Genomic DNA, 22,076 nt, shown 5'->3' on the forward strand with positions numbered 1-22,076 from the left:
TGTAAGTCTTTGCAAGATTACACAAAAAGAAGCAGTTATGATTTAAATGACCAAAAGTACACTTTTCTTCAAAGAAAAAAAATATTTTCGAAAGCAGAACTGATTTTGGTTCCCTGTACCAATTTTATTTTTATTTGCAAAGCCTCCGTACATGAGAAAACATTGTGAAAACAAAAGATAAAGGAAATGGGGAAAAATGAAGTGAAACACAGAGAACGATGAACCTTTTCAAGAAACTCACCTCCATTAGAGGGAGTTGGTTTTAGATTTTAAAGACACTTACTACAAAGCACAAACCTATATCTTTTCAGTTTAATATGCTCCATTCTTAGGTGGCAGACGTAGATAATGTTAAATCAACACGCAAAATGCATTTTGATAAAACTACAAGATTTTTGTAGACTTATTCTGCACATTTCATTCTAGCACACATAAACCAAACAACAGATGATTTGAAGCTAAGAAGGACTGTTACTGATTTTTTCAAGATTAGATGGTCACTGCTATCTCCATAGAGTTACAGTCATGGTAGCTTGAGTCATCACATCACAGTGTATATGCTCCTGTCCTCATCCCTTAAAAAGAACTCATTCAATGAAAATCATGCAGGTGATTTTAAACAGATACTGATGCGCTTTAATAATTTTCAGCATTGCTGCTACAGCCAGTAAGTATTGCAAGAATGCTATAACTTCTATTTAAATGGTTTCAAGGTGAGTTATACCAAAGATCTTCTTACTTGCTTATTTTTCCCTTACTCAATAGACTCAATAAGCATCTAATAGAATGTAGTTTCTCCACAGTAGAAACAGTTTACTTTAAGGAGTAACGTTCATGATAACTGCCCCGCACTTAAAGGCTAAAATTAAAAAAATAATAATGAATTTTTTTTTTTTTAAGAAGAAGGAAGTAAAATGGTCAACCATTCTAATAGCATAACTTTGGGGTTATTAATTCATGAATCAGATGTTTCTGATTTATTTTTGTGACATTTTACAATGGCAACCTGCTGCTTTAAAAAATACCTTTTTCCTGCAGTGAAAGTTGCATCCAGGAAAGAGTAAATCAGGAAGCAGGTGGCAAGAGGTCTTTTAAGAGAAAAGTATGAAAAAAACAAAAAAAACATTCTAGTTCAATCAACACAGTTCAAGTGCAAGGAAGCATCCATATATTCTATTTATTACAGGAATATTTACAACTATTTCTAATTATTGCTGTTTAATGGTATCCCAACAGAAATAGGTGTGGAATAAAATTATTAATTGTTTCACAGATAATTTTTATAGTAGTTCAATAGATGCATTTCTAAAGTTATTTTTTTTTAATTTTCATAAGTAATTTAAGTGCATTTTGAAACATAAATTCTAGTCCTTCTACAGAAAAATACTGGAGAATGCCTTCTCCTTATTAGCATTTTCAAGTATGCCCAAAAGTTTTCATGCGAATTGGCTTCTTGTGCTACAAACATGTACTGGGTTTAGATTTAGAATTAGTGAAGCCAAGAGGACATACTGCCAGCGGTCCTCATGCCCTTTGTGCAGGATCAGACCACTGAACATGAATCCAGGGACATCATTTCTCCTGAGTACAACCATCTGCAAGTAACTGTGAAAACTCGAGGGCTAATCCCTTGAAGACAGCTAAAATACAGGTCATGGCTTGCAAAATCACGATCTAGTTCTATATCTGCTTCTATCAGACTATGCAAATTATATTTCATGGTGAGCTCAACAGATTTAAAATAACAATGAGGCAGCCTCTTTGTTTCGCGATTACACAGTACTCAGCACAATAGCATCCTGGTTCACAACTAGGATTTCTAGGTGCTACAGTAACAAACAATTTGTATTATTTCCTAATTCTAGGATGTCTTCCATATCTGAGGAAATCCTTTGACTGCTGATTGACACACAGTGGGACACAGTACTAGGGCAGGATCCTCTATAGGATCCAATTTCTCACATCTGGTATCTCAGCATTATGAGGTGACAAGATGTAGCAACTTAGAGGTATCTTTGGTTTGATAAAGTGTGGACATTCATATGCACTCATGAGCTGACACTGCTGTTCACAGATTGTATCTTACAATATTTTATAGCCTGAAGAACAGCACTGTCATTGGGTGAATAAGAGCTATCACCATGGGAGAAAAGAAACCCATGCAATTATACCATGGGAGATTTTATCTCATTCATTATAATATTTCTCCATAATAGCTCAACCCCAAATAAAAGTTTATTTAGAGAAATCTTTGATCTAAGGAGCTGAGTTTCAGGAAGCCATTCAGTTTTACTGCGGTTTCTGAATGGTTGACAATCTCCTACAGCTAGCTATCAAGTTTTCCAGGAAAAGCTTGAAAAGCCAAACAATCCCACAGACTATAGTCAGAGTAGAAAGGACAAGGTGCTAAACTTTATTTTAAACCATCATAGAGATCAAGAGTTCCACTGGATGGTATTTTAGCACTTGGACTTGGCAGTCCTGAAGGCAGATATGACTTGCAGCCAGGAGGTATGACCAGGATGATCACTGATTGCAGGGCAGGCACACACAGCAGTCAACTACTGTCCCTAAACCATGTGCTGAAGGAAATCTCCACTGATGTCCTACAGTCACAGAGCTCCAACAGACTTCTGCATAGGCAAAGCTGAGTGCACATACTGGAAGGATCAGGACTGAATGTTTAAAGGGATAACAGAGAACAAGTATATTCAAAAAAAATCAATACTGTAAGTTACCTGAAAGCCCAAACTCCTCTTCCAGCCCCATTTTAACATCAGTGTTTTCCTGACAGTGTGTAGTAGGTCCTGAAGCACTAAGTCAAGCAAACATCTGTAACTAGAAACAATGTATACTATTTAATTTCTTAAACCAAACAAAACAAGAATGCATTCCCATTATAAATACAAAGAGTGCATTCAAAAAATTAGTGTGGGAGGAATCCTTCTTATGAGAAACAAGGCAATACATACAGACAAAAGGTCTTCTGGCAGCTTTTCGCTATTATTTTCCACTAATGTATACTTTTGCAAATTATAGAGCTCTGCAGAACACACTCGAGGCTGCACGAAGCAAGCGCCTTTCATGAAGAGGTACCAAAAGACCTATTAAAACTGAACATTTAACTAGTTTGAAAAATAGATCTACGTTTGGTTTATGTTTTGGTATGGAAGGTAAAACAGCTTTGGCTGTTTTCATTACACTGTTGACTTTAAAGAGGGACTGATTAGGGAATGTTGTGAATCTGCTTGTGCATTTGTTTACAAATAAATTAAAAATATTAAAAGTAAATGGAAGAATCTGCTACCTTATGCAGAGCTTATGTACTGCAGCTGTTAGGGAGAACTATGCCTATCAATCCTCACCCAACAGCAATGCTGTTGATGATAGTGTATAACCAAAATATCCAATAGCCCAATTAGGATAGCAGCAGTTTCTGAGTAATGACAGCAGGATAATTTGGATTAGAGTTCTTCAGTGTGCACAAAGACAAACTGATATAAAAAACTGCAGTCTATTCATGACTGTTTAAAGAGCCATTTTTCCCTTCCAGGTGCATTGTGACCATTTCCTTTCTCTGCATACATACTTCAACCCTTTTAAACCAGCCATTTCTGGTGGACACAAGGTCAGATTTTCTGCTGAAGTGAACTTCCAGGTTCTTGCCTGTGTTTTAAGGAAAAGGCCATCTTTGCAGAATTGAGGAAAAAGTCCCTTTTTTAAAATTATCAAGCAGAATTTTTACACAGGAAGATCAAGAAAATCTTGAAATGCCCTCTTCAGATAACAAAATTTGCAGCTTCCACCTGAACCTCAGCAGTTGCTGGTCACCTCTGTGAACATGCACAAAAAGGAGTTGACTTCTGACCCCTGGGCCTCCCATGCAGCACTTAAACTAACAGCATTATACTTGGCAATTCTTAAAGGTAGAGTTTGTTTGCTACTTCCCCTCTGAATTGCTTATGTTTGCTTTGTTGAACCTTGTTTTTAATGCTGTTGTAGTGCATGCAGATGGTGATGTAGGTGTTTACACACACAGGAAGTGACAAGATTCAAAATATATACATTACTCCTTAATGATCATGCCAAGTATTAAAAGCACTGCTGCACACCACCTGTATGCATATATTTATAGATGTTAAATAAAAAGACAGGGTCTAAGAAAGTAAGCATAGAGCACAAAGTCAGAAACACATGTAAATCTGTTCACTGCAGTGTTATAGCCAGTTCACAAGACTAGAAGCTAAGGGACTTGATCATATAGCTCTGCTGCTGAACTTTTTATTCATGTTTCATTTAAACCCACCAGCACTGACCTGAACTAAAAGTACCAAAGCTGCAGGGAAGGTAATCTTCAAGGATAGGACTTGTAAATCCTGACACTGCTCCATTAAATCAGCCTCTACAGCCTCTCCAATTTAAACTGAAAAGTCTTTGGGGCAGACACTCTCTAGCTACTTTGTTCATGTCCAGCACAAAGTGCTCTGCTCTTTCTTAGGCACTTCTTGGTGTTATTCTAACATAATTAAATATTCTGTTCTCAGTATTTATATTGGAAAAAAGCTTGACAAGAGTACCTTGACTGTAAGTGTACTGTCACTTAAATACTTTTGACGCAGTGTCTACATTACTATTTAAGGTTGCATGTGCCTTGAATCAAAACTCCTAATGTCTTCATTTGCCATGCTTGAGTTTCCAACACATTGATCTTGGAGCACACAAACTGGATTTCATTCCCATGAAATTCAATCAGAAGAGGTGTTTTGAACTAATACCACCCAAAACTACACAGTGTGGGTATCAGGCCCCCAGCACCAACCACCGTCATATTGCTATGGTAGATAGAACCTACAGTATCTAGATTTTACAATCCTAAAAGTGCTTCCTGAGCACTACAGAATTCCTTTAGAAATAATGAGCTACTACTGCCCTTTAACATATAGAGAGGAAAGAAGGTAAACATGCTGAAGGCTTGCTTGATGTTATGAAGGAAACCCCAAATTGTTAACTTCTTTTTAATCTTCTTTTGAAATTCTCTCTTTACAATTGCAAGTACAAAACATTATCTTTTTTTTAAGCAGTTAACTTAAAAAATATTGCCAGTAAGCCACATTTAAACAGGGGTAGGAGGGAGTTTGAATGCCAGATCTATATCTTTAATCCATTTTTTCGTATTATACTACCTATCTTTAGTACTGCTGTGGCCCCATTACCACAGAGTTTCAACTTTTTTCTGTATTCAGTATACATCTCTTTTGATGTGAAATAGGATAGTACCTCAGTAGCCCCTACTTGTTTGGGGTTGGGTTTTTTTGTTTGTTTTTTTTGTTTTGGGGATTTTTTTTTTGGTTTGTTGTGGTTGGTTGTTGTTTTTTTTTTTTTTTACAGAAAAGAAACAGACACAAATTTATTCAACCCAAGTTCATACATTTGTTGACAAAGCAGGAATTTGGTCCAAATACCTGCAATTAACAACCATTCTGTTCTACATAATTCGTAGTTTTCAGGTTTAATTTCTGCCACAACCATTAGCTATCCACAACCATTAGCTATTTCATTCTCAAGCTGTTTACACACCAAATGCATTGATTTTCAAATGCCTGTTTCCTTCCCATACTGAAGTTATTGCATTTTATTTCATGCTTTCTTATTTGAGATATCTGCACAACACACAAAATATTTTCTATGTCTTGATGCACTTCTAGATAGCAAAAAAACCCCAGCACATACATAGATGTAAATTTATTATGGTGGTCAATTACACTAGCAGTAAGAGAATTGAGAGTAAACACTAATCTAGTGTTAATTGCAAGTGATTAAGGAGTAGCAAGCACCAACAAAACCCATGAGTCTGGCTGCTTTAATTTGTGCTTATTTTCACCTGTAACCAATTACTACTTTTCCCATCATTAAAGAAGAAAACTCCCTAAATAAAGAAACAATTTCTACGCACTGAATTAGATGAAGACAAGAAGGTTAACACTATATGCCACAAGCATAGCCTAAAAAGGCTTTAAAAGAGTGTTATGGGAAAATGCACCATGAAGTAATGACCACAGAGAGAGGCAACACAGACTGATCAAAGTGACATGTAACCACTGTCTTCTCAAAAATCAGGACCACAACTCAGGGCTATTCATAGTTAATAGACTTTCTGTTCTAGCTCAAGAAGGCAAGTAAGGCCTCTTGCTTTTAGAGCAAAAGGATCTAAAAATTGCTCTGAAAAATCTATGCCGAAAAGGAAGACATACATACTTGTATGATCTGGTGGTACTTTTGTTACAACTGAGACTATGGATCAGTTATATATATGATCTGAAGGACAAAATGCTGCCTAAGCTACCAATAAAAGTAACCTGTTGAGAGAAGAGCCAGACAAACCAGTTCTTCCTACAGCTGCTTTTACAACTGGATCTTGTTGTTACAGCTAGGACAATTGACAACAATATAGAGCATGTATATGCTACCTTAGTTTTTAAGTCCAGTTTTGAGAAGAATGAAATCTCTGAAGGTCAAAAGATAGCATTTTGTGGGATAAAGTCTGTATAATACAGACTATAAAATTTTATGCAGTTAATCCTCTACTGAGGCAAATATCTGGATCACACATCTTTCCCAGAAAATCCAGAATTTCTCTTGGGCTCTTATGTCAATGTCATTGTTTCTGATATATATTTTTCCCATTACCACTTTTCTCTGTTGATTCTCGTAACAGCCTTCCTTACTAAACAGTCCAACCCTGAAGCATTCCCAGAACATTAACTACTACGTGGAGCACAAACAAGAGATGTCTGAAATCACAACCAAAACACATGGCATCCTTCATCAAAGTGCATAAAGTAAAGGACCAGTCAACTCAGTGATGCATTTGGAGACCCAAAGACTCACCTTACTGGCACCTCAACAATTCTCCAAGGACGTAGTCCTGTGCTAACACATTGGTATTTGGCCTGGAGGGCTATATTCTAATTCATGACAAAATCCAGCAACTGCAAAAAGCCATTAAACAGAAAAGGATGAAAAAATACCAGTATCATCAGGTCTGACAACTATAGAACTCCATTCATACTACCACTGGTCAAGGCCATGCCCTTTTTTCAACAGCTCACATAAAGTCGCCAAAGTATGTGCCAGATACTTTTTGTTAAAGTTGGATGTAAAGGCCAGAATTAAAAAAAAAAAAAACAATCCAACTTAAAAAAAAAAAAATTGTCATTAAAAAATGCTGCTTCTCTTTTTTTTTTATATTCAGTTCCTCAGTTCTCCTGCAAATACACCCCTAGCACTTTTCAGCCAAAGCAATCATTTTAACAGGTCCATAATATAACCCACCGACACAACTTCTTGCATCCTTGCAGTAGCCACCAAGGTGCTTGAGAGCCAACAGAAACTATGGCTACCTAAAAATCCCTTCATCTTCACTAATTCAGGGTACCTGCTGCCAGGTTATCACAGCAGAGCCTGCTGTCAACAACTGAAAAAGCAGCCTAAGTAGGGCTGGCCCTTTTCCATCATAAACTGAACTGTGCTATTGAATGGAATGTTTTAAATAAACTCTCTGTTTCTAAATATGCAAAGTAGCTCATTACATGATTTATATAACGGCCTAATACACAAATTTCCTGGTCATCCTGATTGCCTGTGAGACATTGTATCTCTCAATTTGAAGTTCTGCAAGAAACGGAGGAATGGAGTAGAAATATGCAGGTCCAAAGCTGTATTTTTCATGCTGAGCCTTACCTCGCTTCCTCTATCTTCTCCCAAGCCAGCTTCCATGGAAGTTCCATGAGAGACCATACAGTAAAGACCATCCCAGGTATGTGGGGCCAGCAATGCCAGATGTAGATGGCTGCTTGCTTTGCTACTGCTGATTTTCTATCCAGGAATTACTGAGGTTTCTGCAAAAAGGTCACCCCTCTTGGAAAACACCATCAAAGAATAACTACAAAAGACTGGTGCAGCAGTATAAATGTTACAATGGGGTGAGACGTACTCAAAACATGAATTGGATTCAGAGGCTTAAAGGCTATTTCCCCATAGCAATGAAAATGTTTATTTAAATCTCCTTAGAGCTAAAGGCTGAAAGCCACTATCTATAAGCAAATATGCATGTGTATGTGCACGCACATACACACACATTAATTTTCACGAGCCGTGAGTATGAAAGAAGCACTCTCGGCTTTGCGTAATTCCAGCTGAGAGGCTGTAGTAAATGCATTTTATCACAGGTCTTTTACGCAATATGACAATTAGTGTTCCCTCACAGCAGGTTGTTTTGTTTTTCACTGATTTAGTCGTTCTGGCTTGATACTGTATATAAGCACAGATCTAAAAAAATACAAATGGACTTAAAAGTCTAAATGTATGTAAAATTGATGTGTTGCTATGAAATGGGGCTAAACTTTCAAACTTATTACTTGGACATGGGCTAGATTTATTCAGAAAAAATAATGAAAAAGCAGTTGAGTTTTCTAGTGAATTCTGGATGGGTCAGTGCTCTGCCCAGGTTGCTACATTCAATCTGTCTTAACACAGCCTTCAACTCCATAAACTCTTGCCAGCGGGTGCAACCCTGGACTGCATGGGAAGGATGCTGACCTCAGCATCAGCAGGGTTTAGTGACCAAAGAAAATTTCAACTTAGTCTTCTCCTGGTAGAGATTCCTGTCACTTAAGTCTTCTAGGTAGGAATCTCTGCTATGAATAATAATATCTACTTAAGTTGATTTGTTCATTAGCATTTCACATTTGTATTTAGCTAGGAGGCAAAGAGGAAGGAAAAGTGGGTGGCTGAGAGAATAAAATTAACTATTTCCCTTCCCCCAAACCTAATACTTATTTCCATCCCAGCAATGCCAGAGAGAGGCACAAATATACGAGGGCTCACACAAACGAACACAATGCCAAGGAACCTTGAACAATGTCCCTTTCTGAACAGCAACATCTCTGCACAAGCAGTCAAGCTCCACTTCTCCTGTCAGAAAAAGCAGATATTCCCCTCACACAGAACTCACGCTAAACAAGTCAATTATTTGTGTGAGCCCCACAGAATCATCTCCATAACCCTCTCCAGGACCCTCAGGCCAACCCTTGACACATGAGTCTAATCATACAGCACCAGAATCAATTACACTTTTGGAGAGAGGGGTGGAAAAAATGACTTTGCAGGCCCACCACAAATTACTAAGGCTGTCCTCTGGCTCTTGCACGGCTTGAATCCAGGAAGTGCCTCTCAGCTCAATTTTCAATTATGTTCTCATCACAATTTACAACAGACAGTGTGTAATTTATGGCAATTACCTCTTCTGACATCCCCCTTTAAAAATTTCAGATAAAGAGACAGACAAAACCTGAAAGTGAGCCAAGCTCACCTGGCCTGCCTGCTGTACTAAGTTGACATTATGGGGAGAAAAAGGTATGCCTGACAAGGCTGTGAAGGAGATACTTTACAGCGTCATGAATGCATGCTGACAACTAAATCAAGCAGAAGAGGAACATAATTGTTGTGGATGCATTCCTTTATTTGTTAATGCATATATACAATATCATAACAACTGAATATTGTGTAAAGGGGTAATAGGAAACACAGACTGTCATTCTGGGTAAACGACCTGAGAAAAAAATGACTTTGCTATAAAGTCACCTAAGCTCATTTGTTTTATACATAACTATCCACTGTAAACAAAATCTGGGGCTGCTTCCTCTCTGCCCCAAGATAAGCATATCATAATGAAAAAAAAAAAAAAAACAAAACAAAGAAAAAAGCAAAACCAAACTCAACCACCCTAAAATAGTGTAGGGATTTTTGTAAGGAAAACTGTGTATTTCAAAGAACAGCATGCAATCTTTTCACCTACAATATTTGAGTATTTTGCAGGTATCCTTCAGGTATCTTTACTTCAACAAAGATAAATTGTGGTATTTTTCATTTTCCAAGATATGAAAGTAAAACTGAAAAACCTTGTGAAGCAAAACTACTGTAATTTCTGAAATGAAATTAACAGAAATAATAGTTAGGGCTGGAAAAGACCTTAAAATCATCTAGTTCCAACCCCCCTGCAATGGGTAAGGACACGTCACGCTAAACCATGTCACCCAAGGCTCTGTCCAACCTGGCCTTGAATACCAGCAGGGGCAGGTGATCAAGTTCTTAGAGAAAATTCATATGGTACTGTAAAGTTGATGTTTAACAAGAGACTTTTCCTCCTGCAAACTGCATAAATTTAAGCACAGGTCACAGAAGACATGGGGGAAAAAAAAAAAACAAACTAACAAACAAAAAAAACCATGATACACAAAGTTATAGGTATTTGTTTAGCATTCAACATCAGCTCAGCAGTCCAGCTGACAACAAAATCTGGATCTCCTAGTTAAGTATCCACTTTCTTGGCGGATAGTTACAGAATGTATCATCTTAATTACGACAATGCAGGTACTTACTAGCAGAAAAGAACATGACTGATGGGATTTTCTGAACTGGAGAAACTCCAGCAAACAGATTGCAAGTGGAACTAACTCGCTTTAGCTCCAAGAGAACATATTCATAGCAGTATATGTTGAAAAGAATAATATGGCCACGCATGCTCCCCTAAGACCTCTCCACAGCTCCTCTCTGGCAAACAATACTATTAAACAGTTAATTAGCCAAGTTTCTTGCCAAAATGGTGATTTGTTCCTATTTAGGTCTCCTGGTAGCCAGCAGTATGTCTGTCCCAGAATCTAGGTTCAGGAAACACCACAAACAGAGCAAAGATGAGAAACACTGTGCATACAACATTTTTCAGTAGTTTTCCTCCTACATAAGGATTCTGCATTCGTTGATAGTGACTGGCAGATATATTCCCTTCAGTATGTAAGAATGTGCAACTGAACTTCTTGCCTTGCTAAAGTCCAGTGTAAGCTAAGTTCTGCATGACCAAACATGACTAAAGCCATGTTCCTCAGTCCATAGTCAAACCAAACACTTCCGAATCTCTTCTCCTCTCCTTCCATCTACACGGTTAGCAGTGAAAAACTTATTCTTAAAAGCTCATGACTCTTCAAGTTATCAATTTATAATCTGAAGAAATCAGCTCACTTCTAAAAGATGCAATGAAGAGAATGGACCACAGGAACATTTTAATACACCCCATTGGAAAACAGTCAAGTAAACCCGAAAGTTTTTTACAGAAATCTCAGAGATCAGGGCAAATACAAATGCAATTTCACATTAATTGCATTCCCCTTTGAAAAGCAAGGGAAGCCTGACTACACTGCAACATAAGGTTAAGGAGTATGTGCCTGTAAATGTAAAGTACTTCCTTAAGCTTAAGAAATAAAAACCACAACCTTATCTAGTTTTGGTTTACTTGCAACAGCAGACAGGATTGTAACAGACCACAGTAGCCAAAAACACAAGCAGGCCACTCCTATGTGTCATCATGTGAATCAAATGAATGTTTCTAGAGAAGGACTGATTTATGAAACAGCTATTCGCTTCAGATTGAAAGAGCTTTAAGGGCAGCACTACCTGAATGCTTCAATAATGCTCTAGCACAACAGGATTCAGAGATGCCGACTTGTGCCTTAAGGCATGACAACAGCATAAATAATCAATGACAACAAAATGATTTGGATATAGACACATGGGACCCAAGCCACAGCTCACCAAAGTCAATGGAAAGATCCCCATTGTCTTGGCAAGCAGAGATAAGTATCAGCCCTTGAGTGAGCTCTGCCTCACCGCTTGTTATCTACTATACAACACATTTTCCATGTCTCTTCACCATTAAATATTAAGAATGTATACTTTCTGCGAAGTGCAGGCTGCCAAAATCAACAAGATTATTTTTTTTAACCAATAAGGATGATATTCAATTAAAATATTATTTTAGCACTAAAATTGCATATGAACAGCAAAGGGTGTAAGTTTAATTAATGTGAAGCAGAAGTCTCTTTTCCAAGATGGCCAGCAAGAGCTTTCTAATGATTAGTGGAGGAGGTTGCGAAAAAGAAGCTAGACCAAAAGAAGCTCCCCAAAAAATACCACAAATTCAAGCAGAATCATCACACCAACAGAAATTCTCTCCCTTTTTAATAATACAATTTGAATTTGTATTGTTAGTTTGCAGGAAATTATCAGCTGCTGAGTGAAATGACAATAAAAAGAAATTTAGCAATTGTTGATGTAGACTTATTTTAATCTAATACACCTTCAGGTGTGTGAGATTCCAGGTCAACAGAAAGAAATGTCCTTCACAGAGACAATTCTAATCTAGATTCCTCAGGTTTTGTTGCATGTAAGTGAAATCTTGACATCAATGGGGAAAAGCTTAATAAAGAGAGGACACAGTACAACAAAACAGAATCTCGGGTCTGTGATTACAGTTGCAATAAAGAATAGTTTCATCTGTAATTAGGTTTTACTATTCCATCTTTTCTTTCATTATTAGTTTGTGTTTCACTTGCAACAGAAGAGGAAAAGGAAGCAGATGCAAAATGGGAACTTTGAAACCTATCATTTCACAAAACCGTTGGAAATTTGGTAGATATTTGTAGTTTAACGACTAGTAAGAAGGGGAAAAAGAAAAAGTTACAGTTCAAAATTTTAATTGTCCAGGGGTTGGGAGAGGAAGAGAAAAGGAAAAACAAATTCACTAGTTCTTTACCTCAGAAGCTCTCAGGCCTTGCTGTAGCTAACTCAATAATTACATTGTAGTGCCAGCAACAATTCAATTTTTTTTTTTCTCGCCTGAGGGTTTCAGCACATTTGCACCATAGGGAAGCTTTTTCTCTTTACATCTCAAAACTCTACCACAAACTCTTCCTTTATTCATAACAGCCAGATCCCCAGCTGAGATAGGCACTTTCGTGTTGCTCTAGATGACAGTTTTCTGTGTTCTTTCCAAGCTCAGGGGGTTTAATAAACATATCTGGCAATCTTTCGATAGCTGGAGGGCCTAGGATGACACTGTGTGCAAACAATATGCTCTCACTGCTAGGGAAACAAGTTTATTCAATTCAATTAATAGATTACAGTCAAGATACTTGTTATCCTGCAATGAAAAATAGGAAAAGAACTCTGAGAATTAAGGTAGGTCACAGGATTAGCACCTGGCAACACAGCAAGACAGGCAAATAAGACAAAACACCCACTCGCTAATAGAGCACTACCAATAAGCAGTGGCACAGGCCGGAGATCTCAGCACAGAACTGACTTTTAACTCACTTAAAACTGAGTTTAGTCCTCTGAACCTGCAGAATCTTATAAGCAACGTTTTAAAAACATATCTGTTTCCTCCTACAAAACTGGGATGTTCCTTTTTATTTAGGGGTGTCTTCATTAGAGATGAGCAATAGCTCTTCCTTGGTGAAACTCCACTGTTTTCAAGCCAATGACAGCTGCCAGGATTCCACATTTTTAAAAGTTGAAGAAAAATTCTATTTTTAATTTAAACTCTATTCAAACCAAAGCATTTTCTTAAAACACACCACTCATGGGATGCAGAATTTGCTTCTATAATATATATTTCCACAGTGCAAGCACACTGGTCTAAATAAGGGAAACACTCATGCTATTTTGATGAAGCATACTGCAGGAGCTGGTGGTCCTGTGTATCCCCTACTTTAAGTACAGATCTGCAACGACTTGTCCTTTCTGAAATGTGCTCAGAACAAGTTTAAACTTGCAGAAGTTACCACAGGAGAAAATCTCATTTAACTACCAGAGTGACAGGTAAATTTGCCTGAAGGATGATTTGTGGTTAGGGCACATACAGGAACACAAGAGGTACGAACTTCTTTCATACTTGCATAAGTAACCCAATCTCCAAGCACTTCAATTCCTGTATGTAAAACAGGGATGAAAAACATTCTTCTGTCTGGTTTGCCTATTCTCTTTGGCAACAGGGGCTATATCTGACTGTATGTCTCCTCTGTGCAATGGCTGCCCATGTGGTGATGAGTTCCTCAGCTACCAGTCAAACACCAGTTCAGCTCAAGAGCACAAATAATAACCACTATTTAAGTAATACTATTCCTATTTCAGTAAATAGGCATCACTGATTTCTCAGAGCCTAATATGACAGTATTTAAAAATAAAAAAATCTTTAAATAAATGAAAAACAACATACTGGAACAAATATAAAATTAGCATTGGTGCTGGCACTCCCACAGCCTCAATAATATGGCACAACAGACAAGATAGACATGTTATGGGAAAAGAAATTGTGCTTGGAGATGAGAAGAGTGTCTTAAAAGACTAGCCAGGTCTCCTAGTGATATTCTTGTGAACATGATACTTGAGAAAAAAAGCCTTTGGGACCTCACTAAGGCTACCCATCAACCTCTCCAACATCTGTATCCCAAGAAGGGGCTAACTCTGAAATCAGATGTGCCTTGTTGCTGCTATGCAAGCCAGGGAAAGAGGGGACAGTTTGAAGGTGCTGCAGTCATAAATAACTTCCCATTAAACCACTTTAAACTGCTCTGCAGCAGCTCTCTGCCCATGAAGTCACAGAGCCAGTGGATACACTGCAAGCTACTCCAGCCCATCATTGCTCCTAACAATTTTGTCCCCCATACAGCCCTGAAACAAAAAGGTTCAATGATTCATGGCAGAAGGAAAACTAGTGCAAGTCCTCTGCTTACTATCACACTTCACAACCTGGGGTACACAGTAGTTGCTTTCTTAATCACACATGCTCAGCGACTTTCAAGAGGTCAGTCAACAGCCTCTGTTTCTCTCTAACCCACAAAGTTTTTCACTGGGATCTCTAACTAAGAACTGGGTCACAGTAATTAGTACAGTTGAGTGAATAATCAAAAATTAATTATTTATTTACCTAACTTAGCTGCTGCTTTGTTCTTAGATTAGCTCACAATGAATTTTCTTGGATTTCATGCATACTCAGCAAATGTCTTTTAGTATGTTTATATTGTGGCCTGCTCAGGAATTTTCAAGTTTTCATCTGAGCTTCAGAGTGTGCACCATGATCTCATGATATCATTGCTCACCTATAACTGAAAATACTAGAGTGCAACTACAGTCATGTAAATTTTAAACGCAATTTTTAAAAACTTCCATGTCAAAAGTATTTTGCCGCATACAGTCCAACTGCTTGAGGATTGAAAAAAAAAAAAAAGCACACACCAGTGGAAAACTGACTGCTAAATTCTGAATAAAATACAGCACTTTTATATTACCGATTCAGCTGTAATAATTATTGCATTGTACACAGTGGGAACTGGCCTGAATCCAGAGCAGTAACATTCCTCCCCAGTTTTCAGTTCTTTTCAGTAGTGGAGAAAAGGCCTATGGAACTAACAGGGATGTGAAATCAGTCAGGATGAAACTTTTAGGTTTTCCTTCAGACTCCAGCATAGATTACTCTGAAAATACACAGAATCTGGTAGGCAGTTGCATCTTTCCACTAAATTTTTACTCACTGGTTTACTGGTTTTACAGAAGATACAGGAAAAAAAAAAAAAAGGCGGTGGGGAGGGAAAAAGTATCATCAGCACTGTCCTGGTTTTGTTCCAATTGTCTTAGTAGGAATCTGATCCTGAAGTAAAATACAAAACTAAAAATGCTATCAACCAGTGCTCTTCTCTGATGCTTTAAGTATATGCTTATATTTTATACACTAGATTCTGCTGACTTTGCAAGGGAAAGTTAGGACATTCTTCCAAGATCAGAATTTATTTCTCACAAGTGTAAGGAAATGGCACTTACTCATTTGCTGCATGGAATATGAAATACAGCAAATAATAACAAGCGAATCTGTATTCCTTAATTCCTGGATAAAACTCAAGTCCTGCTTCCACTTCAGGGAGTAATAAACACTAATTAACTTTTAGCAGTCAGGATCAGTATTTAAATGTTATAACACGTGTTACAACAGAAGAAAGCTGAAAAATATTATACAGTAGACAGCAGGAAATCTAGGCAGAGAAATAGCATAAATACAATTCATATTCTGATTTCCCCTTTACTTCCAATGAACATTTGTCTGCTTTATAAGAATTTGCTGGCTGTAAAAAAAGTTCTATTGAAAATCTTGATATTCTGATATGTTAAGGAAAAGAAAACCTTATTTCTTACCAAAATAATAATAATCTGTGTATATCAAACAATCTTACTGTTCTTCAGAAAAAATGTCATACTTAAATTTTAGATTTAAGGACTACTAAACAGTATGTTGCTTGAATGAATGAGACAAATCTATACCACTTACCTACTTGGGGAAGGGTGTCTGTTCTCAGAACAAACACTCTCTGAACTCAGTACACGGTACTTGAGGAACCATTCAGCAACTTGGAATTGTATATTTTAAAACAGTTTGTATTTGTAACTGCTATTAAATAAAAAGCAGAACATCGCTGGTTTGGCAGCTGCTAAGATTTTATAATCACACAATAGAAAGGATTAAATACATGTGAAGAGTGCATTAGACTGAATTCTGTGCTCAGCTGCAATCATGCAACCTTAGGAAATCAATAGGGTTGATTGATTGACCAAAACTCAAGAAAGTTCAATTTTAGAAAAAATGATTGTGTTTCTCCCTCTACTGTTCCATGTTTCATAGCTAACATCTGGTGAAAATTAAGAAGCAGTTTTTCCCCCTTCCCCCTCACCCTCAATCAAACAAACAAAAAAAAAAAAAAACCCACAATACAAACCCCTCATATATATCTGATGTATTTTATACATATTCATCCTCATAACTTGACAGATGGGAGGAATCTTGCAGTCATTTCTGAAAGCAGACAAAAGGCCGTTGGTTCTGCTCCACATGATGATTTGTGAAGACAGAATATCACCCGCTTCCGTTGATGATTATATAGTTCTATCCATCTGTCTGCCACTGGAGGTTGTGAGAGTGAGATACAGCTCACACCGTCTTCATAAACAAAAGTAGACTGTGCTGTCAGTAGTCAGACACGCCAACTAATTGGAGCTGTCGACAGACACAATATTCTGTGTCAACAGCTCTGGTAACAGTTTGAAACAGCAATGATATGTTGGGTGATGGTGAGGATGACACATATGTCTCTAATAGCATGCTAGAAATCTGACATAACTAGAAAAGAATTACTGAAATGTAATTCCCAGCCTCTAGTTCTGCTGTTAAGACTTACCAGTCGGCACAGAGAGGAAAGAGATGCATGTGTGTGTTCATGCGAGTGTGCTTGTACTTGTACACGTCTTCCTCTGTATCACTTCACATGCTGACAGCTTAATTTGATATTCATAATGCCTAACTCAAAAACTAAGCTTTCCACTGTATTTCAATGAATTCACCAAAATTCTTACACAAATTTAAAACTTTTTTTTTTTTTAATTTTTCCACCACTTTCTTATTCATTGGAAACAAGCTAAAGCCGCTCAAACAGCAGCCATGTTAAAAGGACAGCTCTTACTGCATCTGTGCAGAAGAGTGCTATCTTACTGCAAAGTGATTTGGTGGACTCACCTAAAAGAGAAATTGTCCTCTGATCCTGTCAAAATTCATGAACATTCTTAATTTGAAAGGTAAGCTCAGAAATAAATATTTGCAGGATTAGGGCTGCAGTTTCTTGGTAGCAGCAGTTAAGAAAATCCTTCTCGATCATCATTCCCTTTGGATGTGAAAGCAGAAAGAAATCAGTGTAAAAGGTTGATAAATAAAGAACTGAGGGACATTTGCTTTGTTCTACTCATACATCTGTCCCCTCAGCTTACACATTTATCTAGTTTCTCTCTTGCCAAGTGTAATGCAATGTTGGGTAGACTAGGTTAAATAACACATAATATGCTAGTTTACAAAGATACAGCATTTTTTCCTCCAAAGAATTAAAGACATGCTGTGATAGCAAAATGCAGCCATCCCTAGAGTATTAAGGCCACTAAATCCTTACATAGGAACCTTGTAACAGCAGGTCTGGCATCTCATCTCAAGATCCAGAGCACAGTTAACACCAGTGCACACTCTGCATGGCCAAAGGACCAAGCTGGCACACTACTTGATTTGAATACTACCCTTGATATCTGATAATGCCAAACAAGCGCAATTGTGAAGCCATCCCTCCTTTCTCAGGATACAGCAAAACACACAGGCTGATTCCTTGATGCTCTGCAATCATACATTAATTAAGGCAAGTTAACTGCAGGTCAAGTGCCAAACCTGCTCAGCCAGCTATGACAGCATTGAGCTTTGAAGCAAGTATCAACCTTCTTCTGTTTCTGCTATACCCAGAACCCTGAGACCCGATGGTCACCATAATACAAATAATAAAACACAGTGACAGCCCTTTTGCTGATGCACACGACCACACTGTAGTCAGGATTTGAACAAGGCCTGTAAGACTTTTCATCCCAGAGAAAGAAGAGAAAGCATGCTGGGAAAGCCACACAAGGGCTAGAATGAAGTTCTTCAGCCCTGGGAATGAAGCAAGCTGCAAGTCTGCTACTGAGCAAACTGCAGTGAAGGGAGGGATAAGCTGGATACCAGAACCTCTTTTCTCGGATCTTTACAATCAACCACAAAGGTGCAGCTCTGCTCTGAAGGGAGAATGTCAGCACTCACGTGGAGACATGATCTCATTAACCCATAGCCTAATGCTGAGGCTGACCAGTCCCTCCCATTAGCAGCCTTAGCAGCTTCCTGCCAAATTTAGAGGGCCAGAGCCGAAGGAAGCAGATTGGAAAAGACGTGCCCAGAGGGCAGGAAGCCTGTAGCATTACTAAGGAACATGCAGTGACAATAGCTGAGGTTACGGAGGAAGAGCCTAGTCTTGTTTGCTGCATAAATCCCTACATTATCTTTTGCTATTTGACCTGCTAGAGCAGCCAGCGGCACAAGGAGCATGGCGTGCCGGCCTGAGCTGGCTACTTCCAGCCAGGAGAGGGCACACAAGTCGATTCACTGCACGATTGTCTGCTTTGCAGCCACTTAACTCTTCCCAACTTCATGGCTTTTTCGTTGCTGCTGATGTCCCCTGTTAACCGTCCAGACTTAATGTGTTCAAAATCATAATAAAAAAAGCCTAACTAAAGAGATAAGCCAACATCAGCTGTTGCCAAAGTCACAAAGCTAGTAAAATCTGTCAAAATATTTTAAGAAGAATTAAAAAATAAATAAATAAGAGTGTGAAAAATAAAATCAAGCAAAATTGTTTTCTCCACATAACCAAGGTGCAAGTTGCACCAAAAAAGTGGTGTGTATAAATAGTGTGTTAGCCATTTACTGTGAGTGTGACTAGCAGCTGGGCTGTTTGCATGAGATGCAAATTTGGAGCCATTCAGGGAAGGAAGAATGAAAGCTTTGGCATTCGTCGGGCAAACACTAACAGGTTCAGGAAAAGGGCCAGCAAAATACAAACCACACAAAATAGTGGGTGGTCAGGCTTCAGACAAGGACAAAATACCTCAAATGATCCAGCTCAAGGCAAATACCGGACACTTCAAAAGTCTTACTTTTCAATTCCAAAACATAAGCAAAAGACCCTGCAATCACTATGCTAACTGGAGACACAGCAGCATTCACAGCCCACAAACACTTACTGACTTTGTCTTGCATCACACTTATCCATGCCTACTGTGTCTGGCTCTGAGTCATCACTAGTCACAAGGACAACTCTATTAGCTGCCATGTTCAAGAGTTAGTGAAAAAATACCCATAAAGCTTCTGCCCCAGAGAACAGTTGAAGGAGCTTGGAAAAGGTCAGGCTGCTTACCAATTTAATCTAAAATAGGTGGGCTCTAACACTGAAATGGTGCTTACAACAGACCCAGCAGCTTATAAGGGTATTTCAGGACTCTCTTCTCCTTCTACTTCTCTGGGACACCAAGATTTTTATGGAGTCTGTTTTCTGCCTATAGATACCTATGGTAGAATTACAGCAGGTCTGGTTTGGTTGGTTTTTTTTCTTAATGAAGTGAATCTAGGCACAGCATCGGCAATCTCTGTATTAAGTTACATGTATTTTTTTCACCAGAACAAGCAAGGACCTAATGCATTTGAAGATAAGTTCATTATTCAATCTTCTGATGTCTTTTCATGTTGCTTAGACTTGCTGCCTCATACCACATTCGTATTTAATAATTATTCTAGCTGTCTCCAAAGCCCTTTCACCACACCTTGTGTGGCACATTACAGACAGCTTGGATTTTTCAGGTACAAATTGCTAAACAATTACTGATGAGAGAAAGGTCATAATAATAGGTTACAGAAGCCTTTGCAGCCTGCCTTTACTTCATGGCCATTTATAAAGAACCATTTCATCCCATTGTTATAATGATGAGAAGGAAGTAGTTTAAGGTAGTTATAGACAAGCAAACAAAAGGCAGGAGAGCAGTGCTGTATAACTTCTACTTTCACTTCCTGCCTACTCCATTACTTCTGGCATTATGGGAGAAATAACATGATTGGAATGACCTAAAGGTTATAATGGGTGGGCAAGGTTTGCCTTGTCGAAAGCAGTGAGAGCACTGTTGGCTAAACCTTTTTGAAAGCTGAAAGTGGTGCCGTTTAACAAAAATACTAAGCTGTCATTGAAAAAAGTACATTACTTAGAAATAGTATTTCTTCATGGGCTTTCTTATCTCTATTTTCCCCACTTAAATGTTTTTGGGGGTTTGCTGTTTTGGTTTTTCTTTTCTTTGTGGGGGAAAAAAAAAAAACAACCAACCACCACCCAAAGAAAAAAAATACAGCAACAAAAATGAACTCTCTTTGAAAACTTGAGAGTAGAGGACACATTTGTGACTCCATTAACTTCATATGAATACCACCGGCTTTAAAATGGCAAAATCACATTCCAAGTGGTCCAAGCTACAGCATTATGAATCAGGCAGGCAAACTTCTCTGGGTTCCTAGGAACAGCATGGATATATATACTCATTTTTATCACCCCTAATTTTTGTAAGAAGTGCCTCTGCTATCTGGCTTCCTCACTATTTGAGGTACAAGATTTGATCCCAACAAATCAAGGAATTTCAAGTCCAGTCATAATTCACAGAAACATACAAGTTGTTAAATAAAAATCTGCCTCTGGGAAGAGAAAATGCAGGACAATTTGATTGATCAGGGAAAAGTGACCTCAAGCACAGCCGACACTACAAGACAGTAGTTTGGCACTTTCAACAAAAGGGGGAGGCTCCCCCAGCCTTGCTTAAAAATTTGTAAAAATTATACAAATTACAAAATTATAAAAGAACACAGTACTGACATCAGTGAACCAGTAATATTTCCCAACATTTCCACCTATGCTCAAACATTAACAGACCTTCCTTCAAGAGCAGCCCAGTAAAGAGGAGGTAGGTCCACCTGAACGATAAGTGATACCATAAGTCATGCACAAGGCAAGACCTGGATCTGCATCAGGAGATGTTCATAACCTTCCTCCTTTCAGAGAAACTTCATGTTTCACCCTAGGAAACTGCTGCAGACACATCCACAAAATACCATCTTCTGCTTATTTCATGGTGATTTTCATGACATTAGGCCTTAGTTTCTCTAAGCTTCACTTTCCCTTCCTGCAAAATGAAGGTTAGGACACAGGTTTACCAACTGGGCCCTTGGACTTCCCCCATACCCATGCTCTTCCTATAATCACATGTTCAAACCTACCCTAGGTGCAAAATGGAAAAAGTGGCCAGCTGGGCAGATTCCTGTATTACTTATCCCAAAATACCTTGAGTCTGCATCACATATTAATCCTGAAACAAGACTGGCCAAATTCTTTCACGGAAAGTAAAGACACAATTACTGCAAGAGACATACATCCAGACTGCAGTCCATGTAGCTGAAACATGCACATGGTTACACATCACCTTGCTTTCAGCTCCAGACCACAGAGCCAGACCTGTGCCTCCCCAAGAAGCCCATGAGAAGAGATTTTGCTATTTCTGCACTTCTACCTTTAGAATGCACTTCTAGCTTTAGCTTGCCTCATCAGTCTGAGCACAGGGAAAATGATTTCATCACAGATCATTATTCTATTGGCAAGTGCAGAAGACAAGCAAGCCCTGACTTTTAGCAGATGTCCTCTTATAGCTGTCCAAATTTAATCAGCTAAACTGATAATCAACTATTATTTTCGGTCAAAGGTTACTTA

At 38.3% G+C, this 22,076-nt stretch overlaps 1 long non-coding RNA gene across 1 annotated transcript in view; it reads right to left on the bottom strand.

Moving 5' to 3' along the window:
* Positions 1 to 527: 527 nt before the first annotated feature.
* The window catches only part of LOC136010906 (uncharacterized), a 118,235-nt gene continuing 96,686 nt past the window's right edge, over positions 528 to 22,076 (bottom strand). The window contains exons 4-6 of the long non-coding RNA XR_010611056.1: positions 2,739 to 2,832; positions 1,026 to 1,088; positions 528 to 575 (exon numbers count right to left, since the gene is read on the bottom strand). This is a non-coding gene — a long non-coding RNA (uncharacterized LOC136010906). The remainder of the gene's footprint in view (positions 576 to 1,025; positions 1,089 to 2,738; positions 2,833 to 22,076) is intronic.

The sequence above is a fragment of the Lathamus discolor genome, chromosome 3 (genome assembly GCF_037157495.1).
Source record: "Lathamus discolor isolate bLatDis1 chromosome 3, bLatDis1.hap1, whole genome shotgun sequence".
Taxonomy (NCBI): Eukaryota; Metazoa; Chordata; class Aves; order Psittaciformes; family Psittacidae; genus Lathamus; species Lathamus discolor.